Source organism: Cygnus olor, chromosome 1 (assembly GCF_009769625.2).
Source record: "Cygnus olor isolate bCygOlo1 chromosome 1, bCygOlo1.pri.v2, whole genome shotgun sequence".
Lineage (NCBI taxonomy): Eukaryota > Metazoa > Chordata > Aves > Anseriformes > Anatidae > Cygnus > Cygnus olor.
In genome coordinates, this window is record NC_049169.1 from 111,642,792 (window position 1) to 111,654,936 (window position 12,145).

Consider the following 12,145-nt stretch of genomic DNA (forward strand, 5'->3'; position numbering starts at 1 on the left):
CCCCGCGAGCCCCCCGCCGGCCGCCATCGCGGCGTGAGGGGAGAAGGGGGGCCCGGCTGCGCCTTCCCGCTCCCCCCCCCGCTCCCTCCTCAGGGCGGCCGGGAGGGACGGCGGTTGGCGTTTATCGGTTGGGGCCGTTATGGCGGTTACGGGGGGAGGCTGGGGGGGGGGGCTCTCCGCCTGCCCACGGTGGCGTGGGGGGGGGTACCGGGGGCGCGGGGCCGCTGTGGGAGACGGCGGCGTGGGGGGGGGGGGGGGGAGCGCACAACATGGCGGCGCTGCCGCGCGGGGGGAGGGGGCGGCGGGCTCCGCCGAGGCACGAGACGGCCCCCCCCGCCCCCCCTTCCCGGAAGGCGGGGGGCCCCGGCTCTATGGTTCCACAGCGCTAGAGCGGCCGGCCCGAGGCCCGCGCTGCGTCACCGCGTTGGAGGGCTCTAGCCAATGGGGAGGCGGCGTCCGGGCGAGCGCGTCACCGCGCGGCTCGCGGCCTGCCGCCGCCGCGGTGCGTGCTGGGATCGCGGAGGCCCTCGCGGCTCGGCAGGAAGGAGAGCGGAGCCCCCGCGGGGGGGAGGAGGAGGAGGAAGGGGGGGGGGCAGCGCGGCCGGGCTGTCATGGCGACTAACATCGAGCAGATCTTTCGGTCCTTCGTGGTTAACAAATTCCGCGAGATGCAGGAGGAGCAGCAGCAGCAGCAGCACGGCGGGTAACGAGCCGTTCGCCAGGCGGCCTGGGCCTAGCGCGCGGTGCGCGGGCCCCGCCTCAGGCCGGGGGGGGGTGGGGGGGCCGGGGCCCGTTTTCGCCTCAACATGGCGGGGCCGGGGGGTCGCGGCCTTGCGGGGGAGGCGGTGAGGGAGGGAGGGAGGGAACGGGGGGAGGAAGGCGGGAGCGCACCCGATTTGGCTTACGGGTTTCCAGCGTTGGCCTCGCTTTCAGGGGCAGGAGGGGAAAGGGCGAGCGCCCGTCTGGTCTGTAACGCTGTTCTCGTTGCGTTTAACTTCGCCTAGTTTTTTTTTTTTTTTCGCAGCCTTATCTCACCAAGCAAGCAAAATCTGCTAGAGGAGATTGTATGGTTACTTTGCAAGGGGAGTTGAGGAGTCCGTTTCAGTTCATACACAAACCCCCGGGGGCTGGGTCGTTTGAGAACGTTTTGCTCCCTTGTATTCCGTTGGCACGAGGCGTTCTGTTGCAAACAAGTGAAAGTTAATCAAAAAGTAGATGTTTCACTGAAAGCGTGGCTTCTTCAGGAGGCTAAAATGTTACTTTGAAGGGCTGAGTATAATAAATGCGTATGAATTAAAAGTCAAAAAAGGCTCAAAATTGCTTGTATTATGTTGATATTTTTTTTGGTTAGTGGAAAGGTAGAAGGCCAGCCCAATGGTGACACAGTCCCAGCTGAGCAAGCCAACCCTTCAGATGACACTGTTGCTGGTGCTGGGAGTCGTCAGAATGATCAGATAGTGCAGAAAATAGAGGAAGTGCTCTCTGGAGCCCTTGATACAGAACTGCAGTGCAAATCAGGTAAATGAAAACACATTTGGCAAGTACGTTCTTGTTTAAGAAGGTTGTCATAGTTCTTAAAATCAAGTCATTTTTACAGAGACAAAAACATACTTTTCAATACTGATTCTCTCACTGAGTTTCATCGGACAAGTTGTGTTTATTGTAACATTCGTTAAGTATTTTTTGTCTTCTGTGACTTACAACTGCAAATGGACAGAGAAGACATAATTGAAAAAATGAAGTTGGTTAATACATGAAAGCATTACTTAATATGGAAAAAAAATATCTTTTCTGTCCATTACAATAATGATACAATGTATAATATCTATATGTGTAGAAAAAAATATTTGTTGGTACATCTGAAGTGTTTTGTGGTTTATTCTTTATATACCTGCTTCAGGGTCTCAGTATTCAGTTCTTATTAAGAAAGCTGGTACTGATATGGATAAGAAAGACTGTTGCGTTATTTTGGTGCGGCTTATAAGATTATTTCTAAAAATCATATGTACTAAAATTCAGAACTGTATGACTAACTGTTCTGTTGGAGTGAGATGCTCTGTCATTTTAAAATTAATAATGTAATTACCTTAAAAATGAAGACTGCAATCTAACTAACTACCAGAGGTTAATACATTTTTATATAGCCGTTTTTAAAATACATTTTTATATAGCCATTTTTATATAGCCGTCTCATAACATCAATAAATTACTAGATGTGTTCTTCCAAAAAGTTGAATCTGAGTATCTCTTCTCGTGGGACTAGTCTTTTCTCTAAAATTTCCAAATGGGGACAGTCACTGAGATGGAAGGGTGTAATTACTCCACTTCTAATTTTTCGAATTTAGAATATAGGTGGCTGCTATGTACTTGGTAAGTATAGTTCCAGATTTAAATCTCTTTTTTAAGAGGCAGTATAGAAAATGGTGACAGAAATTTTATATTTCAAAGATGTTATTTGCAACATTTTGGCATTGCTTCTTTCTTTTTGTGTATAGTGGCTTGTTTACCTTGAGCATTTCCAGCAGTCTTTTACAGGTATGCCGTACGAGTAGCACTTCAGGCTGGCATCTGGTTTGTTTGTATTTTTGTTGTTCTGCTGTAGAAGAATGAGGCAAGTTAACAGGGTAGTAAATATGTGAGACATAGTAATCTGGAAGTTGATAACCTTAACCTATGGTAAATATTCCCACTGTTCATATGTAAAAGGAGTTAACATTACTGTTAGTCAACAGTTAGGGATTATTTGAAACTGCTATGCAGAAAAGTTCACTTGACTCTGTTTGCAACTCTTTCAGCAATGTTGGTGGAAATGCTATTTTTTGTTAAAGTGTATATTATGTAAAAATATGTGAGCTCTTAAAGCTACCTGAGGTATGTGTTTATAGGATATTATCGTTCATTGAATGATTTTGCATTGTTTACTTCAAAGAGTATGCTTTGTGATCACAGCTAGATTGTAATTGGAGAACCCATATTGCTGCGCTGGCTAATATAAGAGTAATAATTTAAGATAACATGCAGATTTTAATATATATCTCATATTTAACAAAGACTGCAGCAATTTACCTCTAGAAGAAGTGTTTTTCTCATGAAAACATGGGACTAGATCCAAAGAAGGGTAAGAACCTAACACGGGTTAAATTCATAAGGAAATGAGGTATAGAATTAAAAGGTGATTGAAATCCAGTTTTTCTCTTCATTTCCATGTCAGTGGCTGGCTGTCTCTGCAGTCACCCGAATTTATTAGTTAGTTTTCTGTTTGAAGCAAAAACTTTATTAGGTACTTGCATATCGGCAGCGTCTCACAGTAACTGCAGTCCAGTCTGAGCATCTAGTTGCCTGCAATGTCTTAAAGCCCCTTTGGAATCAGGAAACTAGATGCTGGTTCCCCAAAGACACTTGAAGAACTTGATCAGTCAGCGAGGAACTTAATTAGTGAATATGCTTAGATCAATTCTAACACGCTCATAGTATTGGACTCACTCAAAAGCTATGGTGATAGGACTTTTTAGAGCATACTAGAAGGTAATGGGCTGGCCATGTTTTGTATGCTAAATGTGCCACCGCTTAGATCATTTGTCTGGAAAATGAGAGTTTTTCACTTCCATCTGCAGCTTCATGTAGTTTAAAAACACAAAACAAGTCTTCGGCCTCCTGGGAGAATGCACCGCCGAGTTGTATATAGGTGGAAATTTATCCAACTACTTCTTGGAAAGCATCGTGTTCCCAGTAGAACTGTGTTGCTGACCAAAAACGCTTAGCCGTTTGAAAGCAGAATTACTTATTTTTACTTACAGTGATTACTGAGAGGAAAGGTAAGAGTGCAGAAGAGGGAGTGTATGCCAGTTGTGTATAGTAGTTTAGTGAAGAAGGCATGGGTGCTAAGTTTAATTTTTTTGTACCTTTTTTCCATGTACTTGGTTACTAGCCTAAAAGATTTTTTAAATGTAGTTTTAATAATATTTACAAGGAAAATATCATTTTCTTTTCTAGATGTAGACAAAAATACTGTGAACAGTAGTACTCAGTCTACAAAAAGAAGCTCTACTGCTGAAGGTGAAGATGAAATTCCTAGAAAAAAATCAAAAAAGAACAAAAAACACAAAAGCAAGAAGAAGAAGAAAAAGAAGAAGAAAAGGAAGAAAGAGAAGAAGCATAAAAAGCAGCCAAAGGAGTCAAAGTTGAGTGCACGTCATGGAGAGCATGCAGACTTACAGCCTGCTTCTCACTCGATGCCAGAGAAATCAAGCTCGAAATTGAGCGTACAGCATGGAGGACTTGGAGATGCAAATCTGGCTGTCCAGATGCAGCCAGAAGAACTGTGCTTAAAAGCAAGTGAGGAGCTTGATAGACAAGCTTTAGGACTTGTTTCTCATTTGAGAACTGATTCTCAGCCATCTACAGAAAATCTTGGAAGTGAGAAGGGGACTTTGTGTGCAACAGATCCTCAGTTTAATTTAGAAGGCAGCCAATTTGATATCCAACAAAATGCTAGTATGACTCAAGCTCAAATTTGCACTAGAGAAGAACAAATTAAACAGTCTTACGAAAATATTTATCCTGTAGCTGTTAATGTGAGTGAAAAGGGTGACTTTTCGTTACTGGAAGCAACGCTTCGTCTAGCATCCCATCTGGAGTTGCCAACAAATCTGAACTTCAGAAAGCAGTTCTACCTTCAGAGATGACAGAAGCACTAAAAGGTACAGAGAGTGCTTTGAGGTCTAAAGGCACTGGGGAAGTAAAAGCTTTGGAATCTCAGACCATGGGGGTGCTGGAATATTCAGAAGCATCTCTAAAATCTATGGCCCAGGGAGGAGTGAAAGTGTTGGAAACAACTTCAGAATCTGTGTCTTTGACAAGTGATGTGACAACAATTCCTAGATCTGCAAATCAGGCAGATCTCGATACTGTGAAGGCAGCTCACATGTCTGTGGCCATGGAAGAAGTGAAAATTATAGGAGCAACTGAATTAGGGGGTGTAAGTAGAACTCCGGAACCAGTCCTGAATCCCCCAGTTTTATCTGATAATTTGAGAGTGGCACAGTGCAGCTCCATGGAAAGTTCAAGCGTCTTGGCAGCAGCCTTGGAACCTGTAGCTATGATGGGAGATGTTAAAAATAAAACAGACCCAGATGCAGCTTTGCAACATTCTTTTAAAATATCTACAGCAACTGCTATAACCCAGGTGGAAATGAAAAGTGCCAAAATACCCTAGCAGCAGGGGCTGTTACAACAGTGAAGGCTGTTGAACCAGCTGGAGGCTATGTGCATATTGAAAATGTGAGAGCTTTGGAGAAAGTTCTGGAACCAGTTGGTGCGGTAAAGCCAAAAACCTTGGAAACAGTCATGAAACCTCCAGGTATGATAGCAAAAGGTGAAGGAACTCCTGATTCTGCAACAGCGTTCCTGCAACCTAAAGTCTTCACAGAAACGAGAGGCTTGACAGATGTGAATGTGGTTGCAGAGACAAAAGGTTTGCAAGCAACTTCAGAACCCGTAGCCGCTGTGCAGACTCTCATTCCCCAAACAGTTCCAGAAATCCAGATGGTGGAGGGTTTTCAAGGTCCACGAGCAACCATGGATGTTGTGACAGTGACAAGAACAAAAGATCTAGAAACAAGTCAAGCTACTCTGCAACTGGAAAATACTTACGCTTCAAAAATTTCTGAGAGTGAATCAAACATGAGAGGTTTGGAAGCAACTCCCCTGTCTTTGCAGAAAGAAGAAATGAAAGGTCCAGCAGGAGTCTTAAGACCAATGACTGTTGTAGAATCAAAAACTTTAGGAGCAACTTCACCGTCTTTGCAAATGGGAGTTACAAAAGCTTCAGAAGATTTAGGAGATCCGGAGTCTCTGGGTAGAGCAAAGATGAAAACTTTGGAAGCAGTCTTGCAGCCTGGAGCCCTTGTAGGTGCACGGGGCTTAGGAGGAAGTGTGTATTCTGAAGCCAAAATTGGCAGTAAAGTCTTAGAAGCAAATCCAGGACTTCTGGCTGCAGAAGAAAGGTCAGAGAGGACTTCCGAATCGGTGATTGCGCATGTAAGAAAGGAACCAGTTACAGAAATGATGCATGTGGTTGTAGGGGAGATAAAGGATTCTGAAGTAGCTGCAAGTTCTGCCATTACAGAAGTGAGAGGTTTAGACAACTTGTCAGAAGTTGAGGCAGTTGCAGAGGTGAAAGGTGCAGAAGCAAGTTCAAAAACGTCATGCTTAATACAGATGAAAAATTTGGAAATGGCTGTGGGATCTGAAACAAGGACATTAGTGCAAGACTGGGGAACAAATTTGGTATCTGAGGTGGAAGATATGAACAAAGCAAAAATGAGCAAAGAAGTAGTACTAGAACCTGTGCAAAGAGTAGCAATGACTACTTCGGAAACAAATTCAAAATCTGTACACATGCAAGAATTGGGAGCAACTGTAGAATATGGGACTGGACGTAAGCCAAACGAAATTGAAACAGCAGTAGAACATGGCTGTCAAAGCAGCAGAGTATTCCAAAACTACTCCAGAACCTTTGCAGGAGCAGGTAGGTGATTCAGAAGCAGTATTAGAGTCTTTGCCAAGAGCAGAAATAAGTATAGCATCAGAAACAGTGACAGAAGTGAGAAACTTGAAAGAAACTTCGGAATCTATGATTTCAACAGATGTGAGAACTCAGGGACCTACTGTAGAATATGTAATTGCAACAAGGAGAACAGGCACAAAAAAACTTGAGGCGTCACCTATGATTGATGTAAAAGATTTGGAAGAAGCTTCAGAAACTGAGAAAGGAATGAAGGCAAAATATTTGGAGCCAGCATCAGAAGCCGGAGAAGTGAGGTTGTTGGAAGGTATGAAAGAATCCACAACAGCAGAAGTGGAAGGTTCTGAAACAGTCAGAGAGTCTGAGGTACGCATGGATATCCAAGATTTGGAAGCTTCACAAACATCTGAAAAAGTGGCAGTGATGAATGTTTTAGAGGGTGCTTCAGAAACATTCACTGTAACAAAACAACATTCAGAAGCTATTCCAGAATTTTTGCATGCTGAAAAGCGAGAACATCTGCAAGCAGTTTTTGAAGCCAAACCTACTGCAGAATGGAAAAGTACAGAAGAAGCTCCAGAAGTGTTGAGTGCTGCTGAAATGAAATCTTCTGAAGCAGTTCCAAAAACTGGGGACACAAAAGGTCTGGAAACAATGCTGGAACGTGAAGTGGCTGCAGAAGTACAACATTCAGAAGTGGGGCAGTGTCAACAAATGGAGGATGTGAGAGTTCCTCATCAGGCTCAGGAATATGACATACTTGTTGAGAAGAAAGATGCAGAGCAAACTTCAGCATCTGAGCCTTTTGTAGCAGTAAGTGGTCAAGAGATTACTCCAGAATGTGTGTCAGCTTCAGAAACAGCTTTTAGTTCTTCACATTCAGCGGGGACTCCTGAATCCCAAATAATCATGGACACAGGACAGTTGGAAGCAGCTCCAGCTAGTGTAGCAAAAACAAAAGATTTGGAAGCAACTCCTGTTCCTGAGACTGTTGTAGAGCTGAAAGAAGCAGAAGAAGCTGTGGGGTCAGAGGCAGACACAAAGGATTTGGAAGCAGCTCCAGTACCTGAGTCTATTACAGAAGAAGTTCCAGTACTTGGGGCAGAGGCAAGTCAGTCGGAAGTAATTCTGCAAGCTGAGACTGACAAAGAAGCGGCTGCAGAAGAGGCATCAGAAGCGAGAGATTCAGAAACATCTGATGTGCAGCCTGATGTGGCGGCACGAATGAGGGAGACTCTGATGAGACTTGAGAAAGTTGATAAAAGCAGCCATAGAAGCAGTGAAAAGAGTAAACATGATGCAAAGAAGCAAAAAAGGAGTCGCTCCAAGTCCCAGTCCAGGTCTAGGAAGCGGAAGAAAAAATCAAGGTCACGTTCTACTTCCAGGCGTTTGACCTCTAAAAGAGCGCGTTCTAGGAGCAGAAACTATTCAGATTCCAGAAAAAAGCATTCCAAATCTAGATCCCGGTCTGTGGAGAAAAGAGAGAGAAGATTGTCTTCCCGGAGGTCCAGGCGCAGACGTTCCAGGTCGTCTGACCGCTACAGGTCTAAGTCCAGGTCAGTGGAAAAGACCCGAAGGTCTGGGCGCAGACGTTCCAGGTCATCTGACAACTATAGGTCTAAATCCAGATCCGTGGAAAAGAGAGGGAGCAGATTGTCTTCCAGAAGATCCAGACGCAGACGTTCCAGGTCTTCAGACCGCTACAGGTCTAAATCCAGATCAGCAGAAAAGAGAGGGAGCAGACTGTCTTCCCGAAGGTCCAGGCGTAGACGTTCCAGGTCTTCTGACCACTATAGGTCTAAGTCCAGGTCAGTGGAAAAGACCCGAAGGTCTGGGCGCAGGCGTTCCAGGTCATCTGACCGCTACAGGTCTAAGTCCAGGTCACTGGAAAAGACCCGAAGGTCTGGGCGCAGGCGTTCCAGGTCTTCTGACCGCTACAGGTCTAAGTCCAGGTCAGTGGAAAAGACCCGAAGGTCCGGACGCAGACGGTCCAGGTCTTCTGACCGCTACAGGTCTAAATCACAGTCAGTAGAAAAGAGAGGGAGCAGGTTGTCATCCTGGCGATCCCGGCGCAGGCGTTCCAGGTCCTCTGACCATTCTAAATCTAGATCCAGGTCTTCAGAAAAAAGAGGGGGCAAAGAGTACTCATGGAGGTTCAGACATAGAGGGTCTGGTTCCTCTGATCGTTCAAAATCAAGGTCTAGATCTGTTGAGAAGAGGGGTCGGAAGGCGTCTTTAAGAAGATCTAAACGTCAGCGCTCCAAGTCTTCTGACCGCTACAAGTCTAGATCCAGATCAGCAGAAAAAAGAGATCGAAAGCAATCGTCACGGAAATCTAAACGTCAGCGCTCAAAGTCCTCTGACCGTTACAAGTCTAGATCCAAATCAGTGGAAAAAAAGAAAGAGTCCTCACGAAAATCTAAGCGTCGTCGCTCAAAATCTTCTGAACGTTACAAGTCTAGGTCTAGGTCTGTAGAAAAAAAGCGCAAAGAATCTTCAAAGAAATCCAAACGAAAGCGTTCCAAATCTTCTGACAGCGTTAAGTCAACATCCAAATCTGTAGAAAAAAGAGAGAGTAAGTTATCCTCAGCAAAATGCAGTAGCAAGCATGCAGAGTCTTCTGAACATCAAGAGTCAAACACGTGTCTTGAGAAAGTAGATGGTCCTGAACCTTTCACAAGTGAAGGCAGCTCCTCCAAATCTTCTAATGGTCCCGTGTCAGCTTTGTCTCTTGAAGGAGTAAATGGCCCAGAGCTGCCACCATCGTTAGAAAGTAGATACTCCAAAACTTCTGATAGTCTTGAGACAAGCTTGTCCTCTGTTGAAAAAACAGCAGATTTGCAGTCTTCTGTGGTATCTGAACATGATAGCTCCAAAACCCCAGATGACCAGGAGCAGAGATCTGTTGAAAACACAGTTTCTTCAGAGCTGTCTGTAACACTTGAAAATGGATCAACCGCACCTTATGGCTCTGATGTAGGGTCCATGCTAACTGAAAAAGCAGCAGCTCTGGAGTCTTCATCACTACCTGAACTTGCTTTCTCAGCATCCAAATCAACATCCTCATCTGTTGAAAAAAGAGGAGATCCAGAGACAACTTTAACAGAATTTCAGCTTTCCACGTCCCATGAAGATGAGTCAAGATCTACATCTCTCAAAGAAATAGAGGGTCCAGAGCCTCTTCCGACACTTGAAAGTGGATTCTCTTTATCTTCTGATGATGGCAAGTCAATCTCCTTGTCCTCTGAAAAAATGGAGGTTCAGGGGTCCACTCTGATGTCTGGAAGTTTACTTTCTGACTTGCCTGACGGTCATGAATTGAGACACATCCCTGTTGAAAAAGCAGAGCTTCAGAAGTTTTTGCAGGTACCTCAAAGTGGATCTTCTGAGTTGGCTGACAGCATTGAGTCAAGGTCACTGTCTTTTGAAACAGCAGAAGTTCAAAAACCTTTTTTAGCACCTGAAGTTGTTCAGTGCTCTGAGTTCCCTGATGTCCATGAGTCAGCCTCCTTGCCAGTTGGAAAGGACCAGATGCGGGATCCTTCTCTAGCTTCTGATAATGGATCTTTCAAGACTCCTGACAGACATGAATCAGCATCCAGCTTTGCTGCACAAACAGAGGAGCTTCCGTTGACGTCTGAAGGTGGGTCCTTCGAGTCACCTGATGGAAAAGTAAAGGCTCCAGATGCTTCCCTGACATCTGAGCGTGGTCCTGTTGAGATCACAGATGACTGCGTTTCAACTCCATCTTCTGCAAAAATGCAGGAAGTTGTCCTGACAACTGTAGGACAAAGCTGCAAGTCTTCTGAAGCTTGTGAGTCCAGTTCATTTGCTGAGAAAAATTTAGATGGTCCAGCATCTTCACAAGTACTTGGAGTTGGCTGTTTTGAGTCTTCTGAAATACGTGAATCAAGATACCTGTCTGCTGGAAAAACTGAGGTTACAGAATCATTGTTGATGTCTAAAAGTGAAATTCCTGTGTGCCATGATGGCCGTGAGTCAAAATACAGTTACTTTGAGAAAACAGAAGGTTCAGAACTGTCAGTGGCTCCTGAACGTGGGTGTTTTATTTCCCCTGAAGGCTGTGAACTGACATCCACTGCAGCTGAAAGACCGGAGATGCAGAAGCCTCCTTTTCCACTGGAAAGTGGATTCTTAAAGTCCACTGATGTTTTGGGATCAGTAAGCATACCTACTGAAAAATTGGAGGCCACAGTGCATTCTCATACATCTGAAGGTGGGCTTTTCACATTGCCTGGTAGTAATGAATTGAGAGCTACCCGAACTGAAGAAGTAGAAGCACAGAAGTCATCTTTGCCCTCTGAACTGAAGTACATTGCATCCTCTGATGGACACAAGTTGAGATCTGCCTCTGATAAAGAAATCCAGGTGCAGGAGTCATCTCTGATACTGGAAAGTAGATGTTTTGTTTCCTCTGATGTTCATGAGTTGACACACACCCCTTTCAAGAGAGCTGAGGTAGAGGATCCTTCACAGATACCTGGAAATGAGTACAGAGTGGGCCTTCATGGCCCAGAGTTGACATCGACCCTTACTGAAAAAACAGAGGCGCGGGAACTGTATCTGGCTAAAGAAAGATGTTCAGTGTCTGTTGAGAGCCAGGAATTGCTGTCGCCCCCTTTTGAAAAGACTGAAGTGCAAGAGCCTGCTCTGACATGTGAAAATGAATGTGCTGTATCCTGGGACCACCAGGAACTGAGGTCTAGCTCTCCTGAGAAGGTAGAAGTCCAGGAGCCTTGTGCAGTACCTGATAATCAATATGCTTTGTACTCTGAAGACCAACAATTGCAGTCTTCCCTTGCTGAAAAAGCAGAAGTACAGGAGCATTCTCTGCTGTCTGAAAATGAATATGCTCTGTCCCCTGAGGGTCAAGAGATGACTGCCAGCCCTGCTGAAAAAGAGGTGCAAGAACCTTCTCTGACATCTGACAGTGAATATCCCACATTCCCTGAAGGCCAGGGAGTACGGTCTACCCTTGCTGAAAAAAATGTGGTGCAGGAGCCTTTTCTAATATCAAGTAGTGAATATGTTGCATCCCCCGAAAGGCAGGAGTTGTCATCTGTTGTTGAAAAAACAGAAACGCAGGATTGTTCTGTGCTGTCTGAAAATGAATATGATGTATCTCCTGAAGGCCGTGATTCAAGATCCAGCCATGTTGAAAAAGAAGAAATGGGGGAACATTCTGAAACATCTGAAAGTGAAAGTTCGATGTCCACTGATAGCCAGGAGTTGCAATCTACTGTTGGAAAAACAGAGGTGCAGGAGTTGTCTCTGTCTGAAGGTGAATGTACCATGTCTCCTGAAGTTCAGGAGCTGCATTCTAGCCCTTCTGAAAAAGCAGAGGATAAAGAACCTTCTCTGACGTACGAAAATGATCATGCTCTGTTCCCTGAAAGATATGAACAAAGATTGACTCAGGCTGAGAAAACAGAGGATAGGGATTCTTCTTTAACATCTGAAAATGACCATATTTGTCTTTTGAGAGCCAGGAGGTAAGATTCACCACTATTCAAAAAGAAGAGGTGCAGGACTTCTCTCTAACACCTGAAAGAGAACATACAGCATCCCCTGATGGCCAGAGGTTGAGATCCCTCACTG